Here is a 21175-nt window from a genome sequence, read left to right on the forward strand (position 1 = left end):
TAATCAGGTTTAAACCATTCTCAGCTCCACAAAGTCTACTCTTCATGTTTTCCCTTAAAACTGCTCTAGCTCTCAAAATAAACACCATATTCTAAATCTAAAGCCTGGAACTTGCTCATACAAGCAATTCTATAAGTTAGCACTAAAAAATGAAAAGCACTACATCCTCACATACTCCCTTTGAGTACTCTGTTCCCCATTGGCCCTTTTGATTCAATTATAAAGGAGTTCCCTATACTATTCTAGCATGTCCAAAGGTCAGCTGTCGGTTTCCTCTCCAGTCCAGCTGGTGAATCTGGGAATCTTGAGGCAATGTTACAACTGTCTCATGTACACAGACAACCCTCTCCTCCTCCCAACAAGTTCTAACATATGTGAGAGATGCAACCATATAGCCAAACTGGAGGCTGAGCTCTCTCAACTCAGTACTGGCGTAACCAGTCAGGAGGATAAAGTAACCGCACACACCACAATTCCAGTCCCACATAGACCTACCACAATAGCAAACCAAACACAAACACACAAAAACATACTCGGAGGCTCTAAATAAAAATCTGCCTAAGCAGCAGGGACATCCAAAGCAGACATTCAAGCAACCGCTACCCCAAAACAGAACACGTGCATCACATAGTTCACAAACCAGTGTGCCGAACAGTCACAGCCCTTAAGGCTAAACAACACTCCTGATACACTTGTAATAGGTGATTCTATTGTCAGACACACTGACATCCTGCTCACCAGGCTGAACAAGGAGAAGGTCACGGTGAGCTGCCTGTTGGGTGCTAGGATTCGCCACATAACACAAGCACTAAGGTCACTCCAAGGTAAGTACAAATATGACTCAGTCATTGTCCATGCTGGTGTGAATGACCTGAGACGTACCTCCCTGGACTACATGAAAAGAGACATAGAGGAGCTCTCTGAGCATGTAGCCCAGGCCGTTATGACCCTGACCTTGAGTAGCATCGTACCCTCACCAAGAATGATGCCGCAATATAAAGACAAGTTGATCAATTTCAACAATTGGCTAAAGCTTTGATGTCATTCAAAGGGGATCCAGTGCCTGTCAGCCTGGGATGACATGCTCGACAAGCCACGTTGCTTCGCTAGGGACGGCTTGCACCTGTCACCCCTGGGCTTTCGGATATTGGCAAAGGTTCTTGCCACACCCATAATGCCTTTTTTAGGCAAGGCTCAAAAGGCAAACCCACCTCCATAGATAACACAAGGAAAAAGAAACTAAGGGAAATGCTACTCAATGCCAGAAGTCTAAACCTCAAGATGCATGCACTCAAAGCTCTCCTCAGCATGGAAAGCAACGATGTCTGTGCAGTGACAGAAACCTGGTTCAAGGCCCCTGAGAGCACCCCAGCACTACCAGGGTATACCTCATACCATGCTTTTCTGCGCCAAAACTCGGACCGAACAACAAAAGGAGGTGGAGTATCCATATTCATCAAAGATACCCACACCTCCAGGTTGGTGGCACTGCATGAAGCATCGGAGACCATCCATGTGCAACTAACAGTGGGTAAAACTGCCGTTCAGTTTATAGCCTGCTACAGACCACCCTCCCAAACTCAGGAACCCCACTTGGCTTTCCTGAGAACACTGGAAAATATGAAAGTCTCTTCAAACACCATTATATTGGGAGACTTCAACTACCCAAACATAGACTGGGAGCATTACTCAAGCCCCAATACCCTAGCCCAAAGGTTCCTAGAATTTATAAACTCAAATGCTATGGAACAACTAGTCACCACTCCCACAAGAGGGGAAAACATACTGTACCTGATCATCACCAACATGGGGACTCTATGCTCCATACCAGAGGTATACCCCTCACTGGTAAGATTGGACCATAAATTAATCTCACTGGATATCCACATCCCGACCCCACTCCCAGCCCAGAAAAACAACAGTGAAAAACTTCTCTAAAGCAAACTTCTCACTCCTCAAAACCGAGGTGGAATCCTTCAAACCCCCCGGGCCTGTGGAAACTATGGCCCAAACTGAAGAATACTTTATAACAGCATTCTATGGACACATTCAGGAATGCGTGGATCATGCAATCCCAAATAAAACCAAGACCCAATCCCACAAAGGCAGGCGTCCTGTCTGGTGGACCCCAGCCATAAATAAACTATACAACAGAAGGAGGAAGCTACTACATGACAGAGCAAAATCCCTAAAAGGGAAGGCATCTCTGATCAGTATTAGCAAAAAAACTACGGTCCTTCATAAAATCATCTAAGGCCAGCTTCAAGAGAAACATTGCACAGGACACTGAAGATAATCACAAGGCTTTCTTTAGTTATGTTAGGAACCTGGGTGGTAACTCCCAGGTATGCTCAGAGTTAGTCCAAAATGACAAAAAATACACTGAACCCACAGACATTGCCAACATCCTGGCTGACAGGTTCAGTGCAAACTTCTCCCCCATCTCCCCCCAAAAGAGCAAATATCTATCCCAGCTGAGTGCTGCCCCCTGACATCTCAGATGCTCAGGTAAGAGCCGCCCTCTCCAAAGCAAAAAATACAGCATCAGTGGGACCAGATGGAGTCCCGGGCTGCGTCCTACATGAACTCCAAGAAGAGCTGAACCCCAACATAAAGCTACTGTTCAATCTCAGCCTTACTACAGGATATGTACCCAAAGAATGGCGTACAGCAACAGTGGTCCCTCTCCACAAAGGTGGTGCCTCAACAGACCCTGGAAACTATCGCCCCATAAGCCTGACTAGCCTGGTCTGCAAAGCTAGGGAGAGGATCATCATGGAACTCATAAATAAAGATATTGGGGACCTACAGACACTGGATCCTACTCAATTCGGCTTTGTTAAGGGCAGATCCTGCCTTTTGAACCTGGTCGATTTCTTTGCAACAGTCACCAAGGCCATTGACAAGGGGAAGGTGGTCCACAAAGCCTACCTGGACCTCAAAAAAGCCTTTGATACAATACCCCACTCGGGCATCATAGATAAGCTCTCCAGCTTAAATATAAACCTCTATGTCATAAGATGGGTTGCAAACTGGCTCAAGGACAGAACCCACATGGTCAGAATTGCTGGAGCCATGTCAGACTCCAAACCAGTTACAACCGGCATCCCACAAGGCTCAGTCCCGGGACCTCTCTTGTTTGGTATATATTTTTCGGAGGTACAGGCCAACACGGGAGGACTATGGCTGACCAAGTTCGCAGATGACTGCAAACTGGGCACCATAATCGACTCTCCAGCTGACACAAGCATCCTCCAAAAGGGGCTCATTGAGACACAAGCATCCTCCAAAAGGGGCTCATTGAGACAGACAACTGTTGCCAGAGCCATGGCCTCAAGCTAAACACCAAAAAGTGTATAGTCACCCCCTTTGGCAAAAACAAAGTGCCCACAAATTACCACATACGTGGAAATCCATTAAGTATGGAAGAAGTATTTAGAGACCTGGGGACCCAAGTTTATAGCAATCTCTCCTTTGACATCCCCATGGCCAAAGTGGTTAGAAAAACCTTCTATATAGCCCACCTTATCATGAAGGGATTCACATCTAGATTAAGGGAGGTCATTGTGCCCCTTTACTCATCTCTTATCAGGCCCATAATTGAATACAATGCCCCATTCGGGATGTACCTTACCAGACACCTGCAGCAACTAGAAAGACCCCAAAAGCACCTCACCAAGAGGATCAAGGGGCTCAAACAGATGCCATATGCTGCTCGCTTAAAGAAACTCCAGCTCTACTCAGTTGCATACCGCCTACTTAAGAGGCGACCTATGCCTGACATATAAAGCCATGTCCAACCCAGAATTAATGGACATGCTTCACCTCAGAAAATCCAAATCCCTATGAGCTACACGCTTGAGGGGCTTAAACCTCAGCACAGAAATAAATAGGACATGCTGGAGGGACAGATTCATAACCCAGAGGCTCCCTTCACTCTGGAATAGAATCCCAGTCCATGTTAGGCAAAGTCCCTCACTGACTCTCTTCAAGAGGAATCTTGACGAGTGGATGGGAGATCGTAGGTTTACCCCAGGGATCACTTCTGTGTCACTGCTAGACAGAGGCACAGTAAACTAACCTTGAAAAATGGCATAGTAAAACTCATTTAAAATGGGTGGCGAAAGCCAAACGCACTCTGGCTAGGCTTATAAATGCCCTAGGGCAGATAGCCTAGTATGAACCTATGAACATTCCTCTCTCTCTCTCTCAGCCCCACAAAAAAAAAAAAATAAAATAATCCCATACATAGCTCTCCATTTTGTACATGTCTCTTCATGATGCACTTGATTCTGTCTAGTTGGCTATACAACATTATTATGTTTTGGTCACCTCTCACTGGAAGAAACAGTCCAAATTCAGCTAATATTTTGCACATATGATCATGTTTTATTCTTGAAGAAATGGAGAGCTACAGTTCTGTACTACATCCTTCCTGCACATTCCTGCCCTCCTTTCTTTTAGTTCTCCATCTAGCGTAGGTGTGCACCAACAATGTGGGTACGTTTGACTGCCTACCTTTACTGTTTTATGTGTTAGCAGTTACTTTGTAGTTATGTGATAGTTATGTGTATTATCATTCTGTTGTCTTTTAGGACACAAAATGTCTGTGAGGTGGAGCCCACCCTTTAGTGAAGCAGAGAATGATATCATTGTTGAAGCTCTCCATCAACATGGGGCATTTCTTCTGGGAAGGGGTCATCCCAATATGCCAGAAAGGATAAGAGTATGGCAGCAGATTGTTGCCAACATAAATTTTGTGGGCAGTCACAGCTGGACATATGAACAGGTGCACCACAGCGCCACTGGTATAATCACCTTTGTAAGAAGGTGTGCAGCTGCTGTTGCCTGATAACAGAGGGTTACCAGGTGTGGGTCTGCTACAGAACCACCTCTTACCCCAATAAAGACTTTCTGGCAAATGTCCTCCCACAGGTCAACTCACAGCAGAGTGGACCACAGCTTCATTGATGTGGGCACTACTCCTTCTCAGTCTCAGGAGCAGCTTCCAGGTTGGCTTTGTATTATGACCAGTTGAATACTGTTGCATAGTAAAACAATTGAAATAAAAGTTAGTTCTGTGCCACATATCTTTTTTTTTGGGGGGGGGGTTGAAGATTGGTACAGTGATAAGCTCAGTTTGGAGTTGTCAGTCATGTTGTTAGAATCATAGGAGGTTACTTGACTAATCCCAAAAAAAAAAAAAAAAAAAAAAAAATCCCAAAAAGGGAAGGCATCACTGATCAGTATTAGAAAAAAACTACGGGCACACATAAAATTGTCTAAGGCCAGCTTCGAGAGAAAAATTGCACAGGACACTAAGGATAATCACAAGGCTTTCTTTAGTTATGTTAGGAACCTGGGTGGTAATTCCCAGATATGCTCAGAATTAGTCCAAAATGACAAAAATACACCAAACCCACAGACATTGCCAACATCCTAGCTGACAGGTTCAGCTCAAACTCCCCCCCCCTCCCCACCAAAAGGGCAAATATGTATCCCAGCAGAGTGCTGCCCCCCTGACATCTCAGATGCTCAGGTAAGAGCCGCCCTCTCCAAAGCAAAAAACACAGCATCAATGGAACCAGACGGTGTCCCGGGCTGCATCCTACATGAACTCCAAGAAGAGCTAAACCCAAACATAAAACTACTGTTCAATCTCAGCTTTACTACAGGATATGTGCCCAAAGAGTGGCGTACAGCAACAGTGGTCCCTCTCCATAAAGGTGGTGCCTCAACAGATCCTGGAAACTATCACCCCATAAGCCTGACTAGCTTGGTCTGCAAAGCTATAGAAAGGATCATCATGGACCTCATAAATAAAGATATTGGGGACCTACAAACACTGGATCCTACCCAGTCTGGCTTTGTTAAGGGCAGATCCTGCCTCTTAAACCTGGTTGATTTCTTTGAAACAGTCACCAAGGCCATTGACGAGGGGAAGGTGGTCCACACAGCCTACCTGGACCTCGCAAAAGCCTTCGATACAATACCCCACTCGGGCATTATAGATAAGCTCACCAGCTTAAATATAAACCCCTATGTCACTAGATGGATTGCAAACTGGCTCAAGGACAGAACCCACATGGTTAGAATTGCTGGAGCCATGTCAGACTCCAAAACAGTTACAAGTAGTGTCCCACAAGGCTCAGTCCTGGGACCTCTCTTGTTCGGTATATATTTCTCGGAGGTACAGGCCAACACGGAAGGACTGTGGCTGACCAAGTTCGCAGATGACTGCAAACTGGGTGCCATAATCGACTCTCCAGCCGACACAAGCATCCTCCAAAAGGGCCTCATAGAAACAGACAACTGGTGCCAGAGCCATGGCCTCAAGCTAAATGCCAAAAGTGTATAGTCATCCCTTTGGCAAAAACAAAGTGCCCACAAATTACCACATAGGTGGTAATCCATTAAGTACAGAAGAAGTAATTAGGGACCTGGGGACCCAAGTTGATAGCAATCTATCATTTGACAACCACATGGCCAAAGTGGTTAGAAAAACATTTTATATAGCCCACCTAATCATGAAGAGATTCACATCTAGATCAGGGGATGTCATCGTGCCTCTTTACTCATCCCTCATCAGGCCCATAATTGAGTACATTGCCCCTTTTGGGATGTACCTTACCAGACACCTGCAGCAACTGGAAAGACCCCAAAAGTTCCTCACCAAGAGGATCAAAGGGCTCAAACAGATGCCATATGCTGCCCAGTTAAAGAAACTCCAGCTCTACTCAGTGGCATACCACCTGTTCAGAGGCGATCTGTGCCTGACGTATAAAGCCATGTCCAACTCGGAATTAATGGACATGCCGCACCTCAGAAAATCCAAATCCCATCGAGCTATGTGCTCGAGAGACTTGAACCTCAGCACTGAAATAAATAGGACATGCTGGAGGGACAGATTCATAACCCAGAGGCTCCCTTCACTCTGGAATAAAATCCCAGTCCAGGTTAGGCAGAGTCCCTCACTGACTCTCTTCAAGAGGAATCTTGATGAGTGGATGGGAGATCGTAGGTTTACCCCGGGTATCACTTCTGTGTCACTGTTAGACAGAGGCACAGTATACTAACCTCGAAAAAGGGCATAGCAAAATTAATTTAAAATGGGTGGCGGAAGCCAAACACACTCTGGCTAGGCTTATAAATGCCCTAGGGCAGATAACCTAGTATGAACCTATGAACCTATACATTGACCTCAAGGTCCCTGGCAGCTGTGGAAAAAACAGAATAGAATAGAATACCATTATAAATACCAGTTTTTCAGCTTTTAAATCTTAAAAGCACTGTCTGTTGTTGATACTTACACAGGTGTTGGCTATCCAAAGTCCTAAGTTCCCCAAAGGGTTGAAGGTATTCGTATTCCTCCTCCAGATGTCATTGTAATAATGCCTACATTGTTCACCAGTGTGGGGGATGCCCATGGCACTAGCTACAGGCTGGGCTAAACTATCCCAAACTTCAGACATACTGGGAGCCAAAATAGTCCCCCTGCAAAAGCCTAGCACTGTGGTTCTTCATTAGGAGTCCAATAAAAATCTCAGATATCTGGACACTGCATCTCTATGCCTTAACCTGACACCTTCCCCAGAAACTCTTGCTATATCTGCCATGGATCTAGAGCAATGGAGAATGATGCTTTTCTACCAATTCCAGTCATCTCTTTTACTGGAAGCATTCACACCATTTGAAAATGTTGCGCTCCTCTTACCATCACACAAACACAGTGCTGGGCAGTGCACACCTCCAAGCACCATGTTTGCATGATGGTAAGCAGAGAACAACAGTAGCAAGCAAAGCAAATTCAAGGTTATTGGATGTACAGGCAGTTATGTATGTGTGCTAGACAAATGTTAAGGTCATGGCTGTCCAGATAGCAGAAATATATTTACAGGAATACAGTACACAATATATCCACAGTCATACATTTGAAAATAAATGTGATAATACATAGATAAATGAATATATAACTGACACAATACTAGTGCCTCAGCCAACATACATGTAATTAATATCAGCTACACCATGTCAAGTGTTATAAGTGAGAGTGACTATAAGAGGAAGTGGAACAACAGTAAATGTGCATGGAATATGCTGTATTGATCATGAGTATGGCAGTTCTATACTTGCATCTGTTGCCACAAGAAAATTAAGAAAACACTTGTCTATGCTGCAGTTCATTGCTATAAAATTTAATGTCACAACAGTAAAACAAGATTTGCACACTCAGTACTAGAACCCAGGCCCATCCCTTTTCCATCCCTACAGTTACATCTGCTGCCACAGGAACAGTTACATGACATTACCTCTTTTACTAATCATTCTTAAGGTTTTACTGTTAACTGCCACGCAATGTCACTTAGCAGGTTTGCATGATGCCTAATAGTACTACTTGAATGCATCCAGTTTCTGTCTGGGTCCTGTCTGGCCAGTTGCCCAGTTTGTTCTAAGTGTCACATTGTGCAAACTGTGGCTCCTCCCCAAAATAAAAAATAAATAAAAAAATGAGAGGTACTTGAAATGAGGAAAAGCAATCTATGACATACAAACTAGAAAATGTTAGCGTACATAAGATATTTCTACATAGATCTAAATTAGAACTCTCACTCCAATGCACCTTCAAAGCACAGAATGGGTGCCTTGTCCCTCTTTGCCACACAAACAGCTTTGCAGTAAAGAACTTAAACCAATATGCAAAAACCATCCGCAACAACATCTACACTGAAAACAAACCATACAAGTGCTATTTGCACATGTATTAGTTTTGGATGTAGTGCACCTAGTGATCACACAACTTGTCATGATTATTGCTTGCAAATATACATCTCTGCCTTACATTTCTGTGTTTGTTGGCCATTCTTCATTTATCTGAGCAGTAATCAGAGACATGCAGTGTGTAAGCCATTCTATATCATTGGCTTTAAAATGTGTGAGGCTATTGAGTGGAAATAATAGAATATGCATTTGTCAACAAATGAATAGCAGGTTGGATGTTAAGGAACACAACCTGTGACTTGTGTGCTGTGTACTTACTTTTCCAACTTTACATCTAACACTTTGTAAATCTAACCTGACACATCCAGAGGAAGTATGGCAGCCTGCAGTACTGTTGTATTTACCTTTTCCCAACCATTAATCCAATGTACAATCTATTAAAAACAAACACTGAGTGAGTGTCTGCATTAGATTTACATCTCCTACATGAATCCAAGTTTTTGGGATTCAGCAGTTCTAATGAGTTTGCATCTCATTTGCATATTCACCTTGCTAAGAGCCCTGAATCTACACCATGTAAAAAGGGACCTGTGTAGCTAGGGAAACTGATGGAGAAGAGAGTTGTATTTGTTTGGAAGACTGTAAAAACCCTTTTTCTTCAGGTTATATCTTTACAGAGGAGTATTGAACTTCAGATGGTATGCTTCCATTTTGTCACCTACATACTGCATATGTTGGAATGTAATTAAGAAAAATCTGAAGCAAAGGCTTTAATCACTTTTATCTGTATGTATTAGTTAGTGTACTGATGGCATGGGCATGTTTGTCATGACATTTCAGCGCTATAAATGATTGCCAATGCATGAAAATGGAATGCTGTGTTATAAATATGTGCAAAGTTTCAGGGGCAGGTCCTTTGATAGCACTTTTAGTATTTCAAAGATGATTTTTTAGCAAATGGGTCATTTACTTGTTTTGGGTGGGGGGAGTAAAGCTGAGTTACTGTTATGGCATAAACAAGGATGGGTTGTTCTTTTGGGGGGCAAAGGTGAGATACTTTTATAGCACAAACAAGGATGGACCACTGTTTTTTTGGGGGGAGCAAAGCTGAGTTACTCTTATGGTGCAATCAAGAATAGTCTGTTCTTTTGGGGGTGGGCAAAGGTGAGTTACTGTTATGGCACAAATGAGGATATGTTGGTCTTGTTAGTCTCCTTGTTTTGTCTCCTACCTGTTGTTAGTATTTCACATCTCTAGACTGTTTTATGTTTCTCCAGTGCATAGTACTGAGTGGCTACCTTTACTGTTTTATCTGGAAACAGGTGTTTTTTAGTTATGTGATACTTATGTGTATTATCCTTCTGTTGTTTTTTTAGGATAACTACAAGTATGCGACTCAGGCATGGCAATACACAGAAAACCCCCTTCACTTATGCAGAGAACCAAGTGATTGTAGATGGCTTCAGGAAACATGGTGCTTTTCTGTTGGAAAGGGGACAGGGAGATATGGCATGTAGGATGTGAATATGGTGGCAGATTGTGGATGATGTCAATGCCGTGGGTGGCCACTGTAGGACATATGAGCAGGTACGCCACAGGGCCACTGACATGATCACATCTGCATGGAGGAGAGCAGCTGCTGTGGGACATGACCAGATGGTTATTGGGTGAAGGCCTGCTAGGGAACCACCACTAACCCCCAATGAAGAGTTCCTGGCTAATATCAGAGATCTAGACAGCTTCCAGAAGAGTGCAGTATAGCATGTCCTGGAAGTCAAAGCCACAGTTTTTGAGACAGAAATCCCTTCCCATAAGTAGTTACAAAGTGAAGCACAGATGTGGAGTGAAGAGGTTGAATCTGACACTGAGGTTGACCTACAACCATTCCTTACATTTCCATTAGACACAGCCTGTAGGCCTATGCCTGTCCAGTCCAGTGATCCCACAAATATTGGACAGGTGGAGGGTGAGTACATTGACCAGGGAAGTGTGGCTACTGTGGCTTCAGTGCCAGTTGAGTCTTGCCATAGGCAAAGTGTATGTGAGGTGCCACACAGGAGTATTGATAGGGGTGTTTGGAGGGGTCCTTCTGTTCCTCTTCTACTTGCTCCAGGTGTCTCTTCCTGTGTCACTCAGTGTATGTTTAGAGCCTTCATGGAGGCACAAGCACATTCCCATAGCTGCTCCAGACAAATGCTCAGGGTTGTGGATGTGGCACAGTCTGACATGCATGACTGTCTCCACCATGTTGCCAATTCACTAGATAGGATGAATGACACGTTGGAGTGAAGGGTGTCTGTGATGGACCGAGGGGTGTCTGTCATGGAATGAGCAGTGTCTATGATGGAATGTCTGATGGGAGGTGAATGGTGTCCTCATGGGCGGAGGTCAGCCACATCATCTGCTGTCAGCCAATGTGGCTGTGCCTGCCTGATCATGGTCCCATAGTGGCAGTGCTTCCACTGCTCCATCAGTGAGTCTGCTGTCCACACTCAGACATGGCAGGCCATGGGGTTGTAGTCCTGGGCATACCCATGAAGGGAACTCATCCAGCAGATATCATTCAGTTCAGGTAGCAACACTGCATCTGACCTTGGGCATGGAGGTGCCAGTGTAACTCCTGACAGAGCCAGTTCTCATGGTCAGGGACAACAACGATGAACTGCCACCTCTACCATACATGGCTCACATCTGTCCAACATACCAAGATGTAGAGCCAGCACAGACCTTGGCTGTGTTCATGCAGACACTCACACACCAATTTCACCTGGAGGACCCCTACAGACACACACAACAGTTACTCATTTTGTCTCACTGGCTATTTTTTGGTTTATCTACATGTCTGCCTTCTTTTCTTTTTTACTCATACATATTTACTGCCTTTTTTGTCAGCCAAGGCTTCCTGCCCCTACCCCACACAACACCCTGTGCAAATGATGATAATAGTGCCATATACTAGTTTTCTATCTTTTGGACTCAGGGATAGAAAAGCTTTGTGTCTGATGCTCAGGGTGCATAGCTAACTTCGAGCTTAGTATATCTGCATGTGTGGTGTTGAACTGGTAATTGTAACTTTGACATATATTGGCCTTGGAAAGTAAGACAGTTGATAACATCAAAATCTCCCATCTTTATAGCGAATAATCTTGTGATGGCTGTAAAGTCAGGAACTGCAATGTGTATCATTACATTCTAACTTCTCTCTTTAATCACTTTCCAGTACAAATGTGTGGTGCTGAACTGAGGGTATGCCATGATCATCAGTACTTCTGAGAGGTATGACTGCATGAATCTTTGATGCCTGAGGCCTACTACTTAGAAATGGACACATAAGTCAAGTAAGTCTCTGCTGTCACATGTTAAGGCAAGTTCTGTACAAATCTCCCAACTGTTACTAGCTTATACGAACAAGTAATGAAGTACAAGTATATGCCACACAGTCATATTAGTAAACAATATACTCCAAGTTCAGGACTTGCCTTGTAAATGCAGCAGTTGCAGTTTTAGTTCAGGGCTGACACTGTCTGATGCAAGCAGTACACAACCAATACATGGGGAGGGAAAGTTTGCGTGAGTTGCCTGGCATCAATGTTAAAATATGTATGTGAGTCAGAGGAAGGTTTTGGTCTCTAGTTGGTGAGTGAGTGAGTGTGCAATGCATTCTCTCTTAGCCAATGTAAGGGCATACTGAGCATGCCTACATCTGCGTACACCCACAGCAGTTTGTGTTCTCCTATGACTCCTCATCGGTCTGTGGCTGTGGTAATCTGGGCATTGGTGGTGAGATGTGTACCCCTTCCTCTTGCTGATCCTGTTAAAGCTGTTTTCTCAAGATTATGCTGTGTAGCATGGCACATACTGTGAATATTTCTGTATATGTCCATGGATTGCACTGCAGGGCTCCTCCAGATGTATCAGGACACCAGAACTGTGACTTCAGCAGCCCAGACACATGCTCTATGATATGTCTTGTTTGAATGTGTCCCTCATTATGGCATTCTTCCATGGGTGTAGGTGTGTGCATTTCTGATAGATGCCATTGGCCACAGTTACAGTGCATAGCCTTCAACCCCCAATAAATGTCTCTGTAGGATATCCTCCCTAGCAAACATTTGGTACAGTTGGGAGTTGTGCCAGATATATGAGTTGTGGTAACTGCCAGGGTTGCCAGTACACACTATCATGATGATTAACTTGGTATTATACACATCTCGGCATCTGACAGAGTGATAGCCCTTTCTGTTAATGTACAGCCTACCCCGTTCCCCAAGTGGTGCCTTAATTTCTACATGTGTGCAATCTTTGGCACCCATTACTTTAGGGTAATGTGCTACATGGTAGAGCTCCTGCATATTTCTTGCCCTCTACTCAGAACTACAAGGAAAATATATGTGGTCAATGGCATGTTGGAGCTTACCATTCAGGAATTGGAGGAGGATCCTGGATGCTGATGCCTGTGACACCCCCAGCATGTCCCCTTTTTGATCTCTGAAAGATACCTGTAGCTAAGATACTAAGGGCTACATGTACCTTTGTCTCCACTGGGATGGGTTCCTTCAGTTGGCTCTGAGTTGAGGACAGCAGCGGTCACAGAGTTCCTGTAATGTGCCCACTGCCACACTGTAGCTCTCTACAATTTCCATATCATGTAGATTGTGAAAAGTTAAATGAGGCCTGAAAACCATGCAAACTAATCATATCATTGCTGGAGCCTTCCTGTGTCCTGACAGAGTGCTCTTCAAACTATCTGGAGATATACAGAGCTGAGTATATTTTTCTGGCACTTCAGAGTTGTGTACTGGTAATTGTTGTTTGACTAATTTTATATCATTGCTGGCTGACTTCAGAGTTGTGCACTGTTATTTTTGCTTCACTGTATAGTTTTTCAGATCTCTGCTGAAGGTGTTTTCCCCCTCCCCCTATTTCTCTGTGTCTTAAGTTGGTATAACTGGTATAACTGGTTTTACATCCTGTGTGTTATGTGACTATCTCAAGGATTACTTGCATAAAATTAGACCCTCTTAGTGAATGTCTGCATATCATTGCTGGAGCTTTCTTGTGTCCTGACGGAGTGCTCTTCAAAGTATCTGGAGATATACAGAGCTGAGTATATTTTTCTGGCACTTCAGAGTTGTGTACTGGTAATTGTTGTTTGACTAATTTTATATCATTGCTGGCTGACTTCAGAGTTGTGCATTGTTATTTTTGCTTCACTGTATAGTTTATCAAATCTCTGCTGAAGGTGTTTGGTTTTCCCCTATCCACCTTCCCTATTCCTGTCTTGTTTAAATTTGGAGGCTTTTGCAGTTACCCGCCCCCACTGTAGATTTGATCTGGGACACTCCCCTCCAGTCCCATCTCTTTATCTCATTCTACCTAATAGACTCCTTCTGCACTTGTTTTTAGTCATTTTTAATTTAATTGCATTTTTTAAACTGTTTGGTCTAACATTGCTACATACTCAAGTGTGCTAGCTTCCACTGCATTTGAATTGTTTTATTGTTTTTACTGCTGTTTTAGCTACTTTTCTGTATGTATGTATATAGATATATATATATATATATATATATATATATATATATATATATATATATATATATATGTATAAAATACCTTTCCTGTAACTAGTGTAGTCCAGATTCAGATTTGCTGTATCCGGGACTGTATGTAAGCTTTTGAGCCCCCCAAGCTTTCTGTGTTGGAGAGAAGCTTTCTAGCTTATGGTAGTGGTAAGCACTAGGTAACCTATTTACCACATAAGGAGTGGTTCTGGCCCAGAAATTGAAGTTATTGGCCGTTTGGGCAGTTTTTTCATCTCTCTCTCAACTTTCTGATTTAAAAGCCCACATTTGCGCTTGTTTCCCTCCTTTCCTGTAATTAGTTTAGTCCAGATACAGATTCTTAGTTTTAGCACTTGAATTTGCTTATTCTTGATCAGCACTTGTTCAGAACTTGTAAGCACTAAATAACCTACTAATTACTACAGCACTCAACCTTCCTCATTACCTAGAGGAAAACAGTTTTGGTACTTAATTTCCTCACTTACTTAGAGAAAAACAGCTCTTGTACTCACTTTCCTCACTTATCTAGAGGAAAATAGATTTTATTCAGGCATGTCCAAGGGTCAGCTCCCAGTGTTCCTGTCTATCTGATGAATCTGGGCATCTTCGGGCAATGTAGAAATTGCCTCATGTACACAGACAACCCTCTCCACCTACCACCCAACACTACAACCTGTGAGAGATGCACTTATCTAGCCAAACTGGAGGTAAAGCTCTCTCCAATGAAGACTGAACTTGACAGTCAAGAGAAGAAGGTAAACACTTGCACCACACCACACCACACACATCACATAGTCTCACTAAATCTATACCACCAAAATCCACACATAGAAACACAAAAACATTTGCCGAGGCTCTCAATAATAATCTGCTCAAGCAACAGAGACCTCCAAAGCAGAAATGCAATCAACCTCCACCCCCCAACACAACCCAAATGACACATAGCCCGTAGACTCAGTGTGCCACTCAACCACAGCCAATAAGGCAAAACAACGTACCAACACACTAGTCATAGGTGACTCTATAGTCAGGCACACTGATGTCCCACTCACCATGCTAAACAAGGAGAAGGTTACTGTCAGCTGCCTGTTGGGTGCCAGGATCCGTCACATAACCCACGCACTCAGGTCACTCCACAAGTAGTACAGATATGACTCTGTCATTGTCCATGTTGGTGTGAACGACCTGAGACATACCTCCCTGGACTACACGAAAAGAGACATGGAAGAGCTCTCTGATCTTGTAGCCCAGGCAGGTATGACCCTAGCCCTGAGTAGCATTCTGCCATCATCCAGAATGATGCCGCAGTACAAGGACAAAATGATTGACTTCAACAATTGGCTAAGCCTCTGGTGCCATTCTAAAGGGATCCAGTATCTGTCTGATTAGGATAACATGGTCGACAGACCACAATGCTTTGCCAGAGATGGCCTGCACCTGTCACCCCTGGGATTCCGGATACTGGCTAAGTTTCTTGCCGCTCCTATAGTGCCTTTTTAGGCAAGGTTCAAATAACAAATTCACCACTGTAACAGGAACAGGCAAGCAAAAACTGAGGGTGATGCTACTCAATGCTAGAAGTCTAAATCTCAAAATGCACTCACTCAAGGTACTCCTTAAAATGGAGAACATCGATATCTGTTCAGTGACTGAGAACTGGTTTAAGGCTCCAGAGAGCACCCCTGCACTACCAGTCTATAACTCATACCACACTTTTCAGCCATGTAACCTGGACCAAAACACCAAAAGCGGAGGTGTGTCCATATTCATTAAGGATATCCACACCTCCAGGCTAGTTGCTCAGCATACTGCAGCTGAGGTTATCCAAGTGCAACTAACTCTGGGCAAAACTGCAATCTAAATTGTAGCTTGCTACAGATCACCCACCATGCCCCAGGATTCCCACTCCTCTTTTCTTGATGTACTGGAAAATATTAGGGTTCAACCAAACACCCTAATAATGTAATCACAGCTGCACAAGTAAAAACCGCACTCTCCAAAGCCAAGAACACAGCATCCATGGGACCAGACAACATCCCAGGCTGCATTCTACATGAACTACAGAACAAACTGGCACCCCACCTAAGTACCATATTCAATCATAGCCTCACCTCAGGCTTTGTGCCTGCTGAATGGCACACAGCAACGGTTATCCCACTCCATAAGAGGGGAGCCACCATGGACCCCAGGAACTAGCGCCCCATCAGCCTGATGAGCCTGGTCTGCAAGGCCATGGAATGTATCATCATGGAACTTATAAACAAAGACATTGGTAATCTCCAAACTCTGGACCCCACCCAGTTCAGGTTTGTAAAAGGCAGATCATGTTTCCTAAACCTGATAGACTTATTTAAAGCAGTCACCAAAGCTGTAGACAAGGGTAAGGTAGTTCACACAGCCTATCTAGATCTTGCCAAGGCTTTCAACACCATCCCCCACTCTGGAATTATAGATAAACACACTAAACTAGGTATAAATCCCTATGTCACAAGATGGGTTGCCAACTGGATCACTGACCCACACTGTGAAAGTAGCAGACTCCAAATCCGACTTCAGACCAGTGACAAGTGGAGTACCACAGGGTTCAGTCCTTGGTCCTCTCCTGTTTGGTATCCACTTCTCTGAAGTACAGGCTAACACAGAAGGTCTTTGGCTAACAAAGTTCACAGATGACTGCAAACTAGGAGCCATAATCGAAACTCCTAACGATGTGGACATCCTACAAAAGGGCTTCACTGAGACAGATGCCTGGTGTCAAAGCCATGGCCTCAAGCTCAATGCCAAAAAGTGCATTGTCATCCCCTTTAGTAAAAACTCTATTCCCATGAACTACAACATAGGTGGTAGTATACTTAACACTGAAAGTGTGATAAGAGACCTTGGGACACAGGTGGACAGTAGTCTCTCCTTTGAAAATCATATCGCCACAGTAGTCAGGAAATCCTTCTACGTTGCACACCTCATCACAAAAGGTTTCTCATCCAGAAAAAAAGAGGTCATTGTTCGCCTCTACTCATCACTCATTAGACCCATTATAAAGTACAATGCCCCTTTTGGTATGAACCTCACAAGACATCTACAACAACTGGAAAGCCACAGAAATACCTCAAAAAGAGGATTACCAGCCTCAAACAGTTGCCCTACACAGACCGTCTCAAAAAACTTCAGCTTTACTCCATCGCACATCGCCTACTCAGAAGTGATCCCTGCCTAACATACAAAGCTATGTCAAACCCAGAGCTGTTGGACATGCTCCACTTAAAGAAATCCCAATCCCTCCGAGCTACACACTCTAGGGACCTAAATCTTGTCACCACAATAAACAGAACATGCCGGAGGGATAGATTCCTGTCCCAGAGACTTCCTATACTCTGGAATAAACTACCTACCTATCTATATCAAACAAAGCTCCTCATTAGCAGTCTTCAAGAAAAGTCTTGATGATTGGATGAGAAATAGGAAATTCACCCTGGGGATCATCTCTGTGGGTCTGCTCGACAGTGGCACAGGAAAATAATTTTTTTGGGTGGCAAAAGCCAGGGTACCTTTTTGGCTGGGCTTGTATAGGCCCCAGGGCCGATAGCCTAGTACCTACCTATGTACCTATGAACCTATAAAAGTTAAATGAGGCCTGAAAACCATGCAAACTAATCAATTCAAAACTGCAACCAAAGAATACCTAAAAGCACACTGGTCCTGCCCTTGTTAGCATCCTTCATAAAGTACATATAGTCCACTTGCTAAACTCTACCTTACTATTCACTATCAGTATGTCCTCTTTTACCTCCGATGATAAACTTTAACCTCTGCATACTATTTACCTTTACATCTACAGATCTCATTTCCTCTTCTGATCTCAATTATTTATTAGAAACATCTACTGTTACTTATAATTATTGCTGCTTTTTATGAATTATTGTCTTATATTGTGTAATGCTTACATTTCAAAACAATGTAGCTTCTTAACTAATTACCTCTGTATTAACTAATATACTTTCTATGTAACTACTATGAAAGTCTAATGCTTTTAATGACTTGTATACTGTGGAGCTTTTCTCCCCAGGCCTCCGCTGAAAAAGGGCTATTCAGCTTAGTCGGACCATCCCGGTCAACAAATGTAAAATAAATAACAATAATAATAAATAAAACTCTTCTCCTTCTCAGATAAGGCCTATTAGCAACAATAGCAGCATTAGCTTCAGCTGTAGCACATACAAAATGTATAAAAGCAGTAACAACCCCCTAACATTCTATCTGTGTAGACTCCTTAACGTGTCTGCATTCCAAAACATTTGGAATCCACAGGAAAAACTAGGATAGAGTCTACACAAGTGCTTTATAGCTTGCTGAATAGCTAAATCATTTTGGATTGGTTAATTAGCATGCAATTCAGCTGCTTATGCAGTAATTAACACGCCACGGTGTTTTACCTTGTTTGCACAGTGGTGCTATCACGGAGCTTACTGAATCTATAACTTTCCATGGCTATGTGTGCATCATGCCAAGATGCGCACACAGTGAAAAATGACCATATAGGCTTTACTGAATCACCCTGAAGGTTAAAATGTTCAAGGACTGGATCTTTTTTTTTGGGGGGGAGGGGTTCTCGGCCTGAGAAAAACATATCATTCAAAGCTAGATTGATGGTTTTTCAAGGATCTTTTAAGCAAGTCATGCAAACAATTGTTCACAGGACATATGATCCAAATGAAAACCAAACAGGAAATGTTAGTCAGAGCTTAAGTAACAACACTGCTTTTGCATTAATAAATGTATGTTACAAAGGATACTAGGGATTAAAAATATGGCATTTAAACCAAATTCATGAAAGGTGAGAACAAGCCATACTGTATTTTTAGGTCAAATGCATTAAGCCCCCAACAGTCTTTTCAGAATATTTTAAGAGAAGGCTAAGGTAACAGATATTATGAATATTGGAATCAAACTGGGTATCATTTTTACAGAGACTAGGGATATTAATAGACTTAGGTCTGATGAATATCCAAATTCAAACTACATCGTCCAACAAGGACTGCAATAACTGTGTTCACTCACTAGATTTTACTGAATATTTTACTACTAGATTATTAAGTTCCAACTTTGCCTATTAAATTATTTGAGGTATACCAGGCAGTTATAGTTATTAAGGTATGAGGAACTGATGAGGTTTTACGAGACTTCGATAAAACTTTAAGAAAGAGATACTCAACTCATCCCTTTATCAAAATGATTAGGAGGAATAAATGACAGGCACCTTCTATTTTGAATCAAGGTTAGCAAGGATTGCCATATTTCCTAAACCAAAAGAGCATAGCTTAATCCATGTAAACTATAGACCTATATCCTTATGGCAGGTAGAATTCAATATTTTTTCTAAAATGTTGACCATCTCAAAACTATATGAAGCAGCCATCAAGGCTGTATTAAAAAGATATGGGAGTCTGATTTCATCAAACTTTAGTTAAGCAATCAGAAATGGGCACAATTACAAGGCATGGACACTTGGATCATTTTACTGGTCTTTGAAAAAAAATAATTTGACAGTATTAACTGGGATTGCATCTGCTATGTATAAAAACATGAATTTTCATAAGGAAATATAAATGGATTTACTACTTCCCCACAGCAAAAGCTGACACAGATGGCATCCTAATACATATATATATATATATATATATATATATATATATATATATATATATATATATATGTGTATATTTATATACCAAGAGAGAGAGAGAGAGAAAGAGACATGTGTGTGTGTGTGTGTGTGTGTGTGTGTGTGTGTGTGTGTGTGTGTGTGTGTGTGTGTGTCTAGAGAGAGAGAGAGAGGTAAGGGATTTTTAATCCAGTGTTAAGTGGAACTGGAAATATTAACATCATGATTTACAGATTATGGGGCAATTTATCTCATGAGTAATTGAATGAATAATGGAAGCATCATTTAATTTTTCTATCCATATTTTGACATTGTAAACTGCTTCTTGAACTAAATGAAGCACCAGTGTAAGAGTATGACGGCAGCGCGCCATGCATATTAATGAGGGCACGCTGCCTCAACTCTAAAGCTTACACAGAGCGTGGATGAGTGTAGGGGACGTGTCGAACTGCCGAGCAGTCCAAATTCTGCATGGTTGGAATGGTCTGTGTGCTTTGTTGTGTAACCTTCATATGTTAATGCAACTAACTAATTTGTTCGATGTACATGATTGCTGGGTTTGTCATGTAGCACATAGTATAAAATAAACTCCACCATAAATAATTAAAACTACAAATATACCAAGAGAAAAAAGTGATGTGTTTGTTTTCTTCCGATATGAGGTCTCTTTTGAACAGTGTTTGTTGGTTGCCATTGCTTAGCTAAGTGTAGAGGCTATATTTAAGTCAGCTAGAACACCAGGTAAAGCATCAATTAAAAATATGGGCATTTTCAAGAAATAATACATATGTAGACTTTAGATTTTCTTCAATTAACAAGAGCTGCTTTTGAACAAAATACGCATTAATTGATGGAAAACTGATACAAAAGACTGCCAACATTAAAGTAAAGGCTTTATGATTAAAAACGTTATCAGAGCTTAAACACCTGAGAGGATAATATGAATATAATAATAGCATATACAATGTAGTGTAAAACTCCCCATTAAACATGCAAAAATAAAAATATTTTCTTCCAATATAGCTACCCGTATTTGCGCGGGTTTGCTCGGGTTTGTCCATTGCTTAGCTACAGTTAGTAGCTTAGACACCAGAAGAGAATAATATGAAAAATAGATGTAAATTAAGCAAAATAACAATAGTGCAGTGGTTAGAGCCTTCGCACAAAGAAGAGGCATTCCCAGTTCGAGTCCCACTACTACACGTTCCATTATCTGTAGAAAATCTGTATACAAAAA

The sequence above is a fragment of the Protopterus annectens genome, chromosome 9.part0 (assembly GCF_019279795.1).
Source record: "Protopterus annectens isolate FY-2018-M chromosome 9.part0, PAN1.0, whole genome shotgun sequence".
NCBI classification, from domain to species: Eukaryota; Metazoa; Chordata; order Ceratodontiformes; family Protopteridae; genus Protopterus; species Protopterus annectens.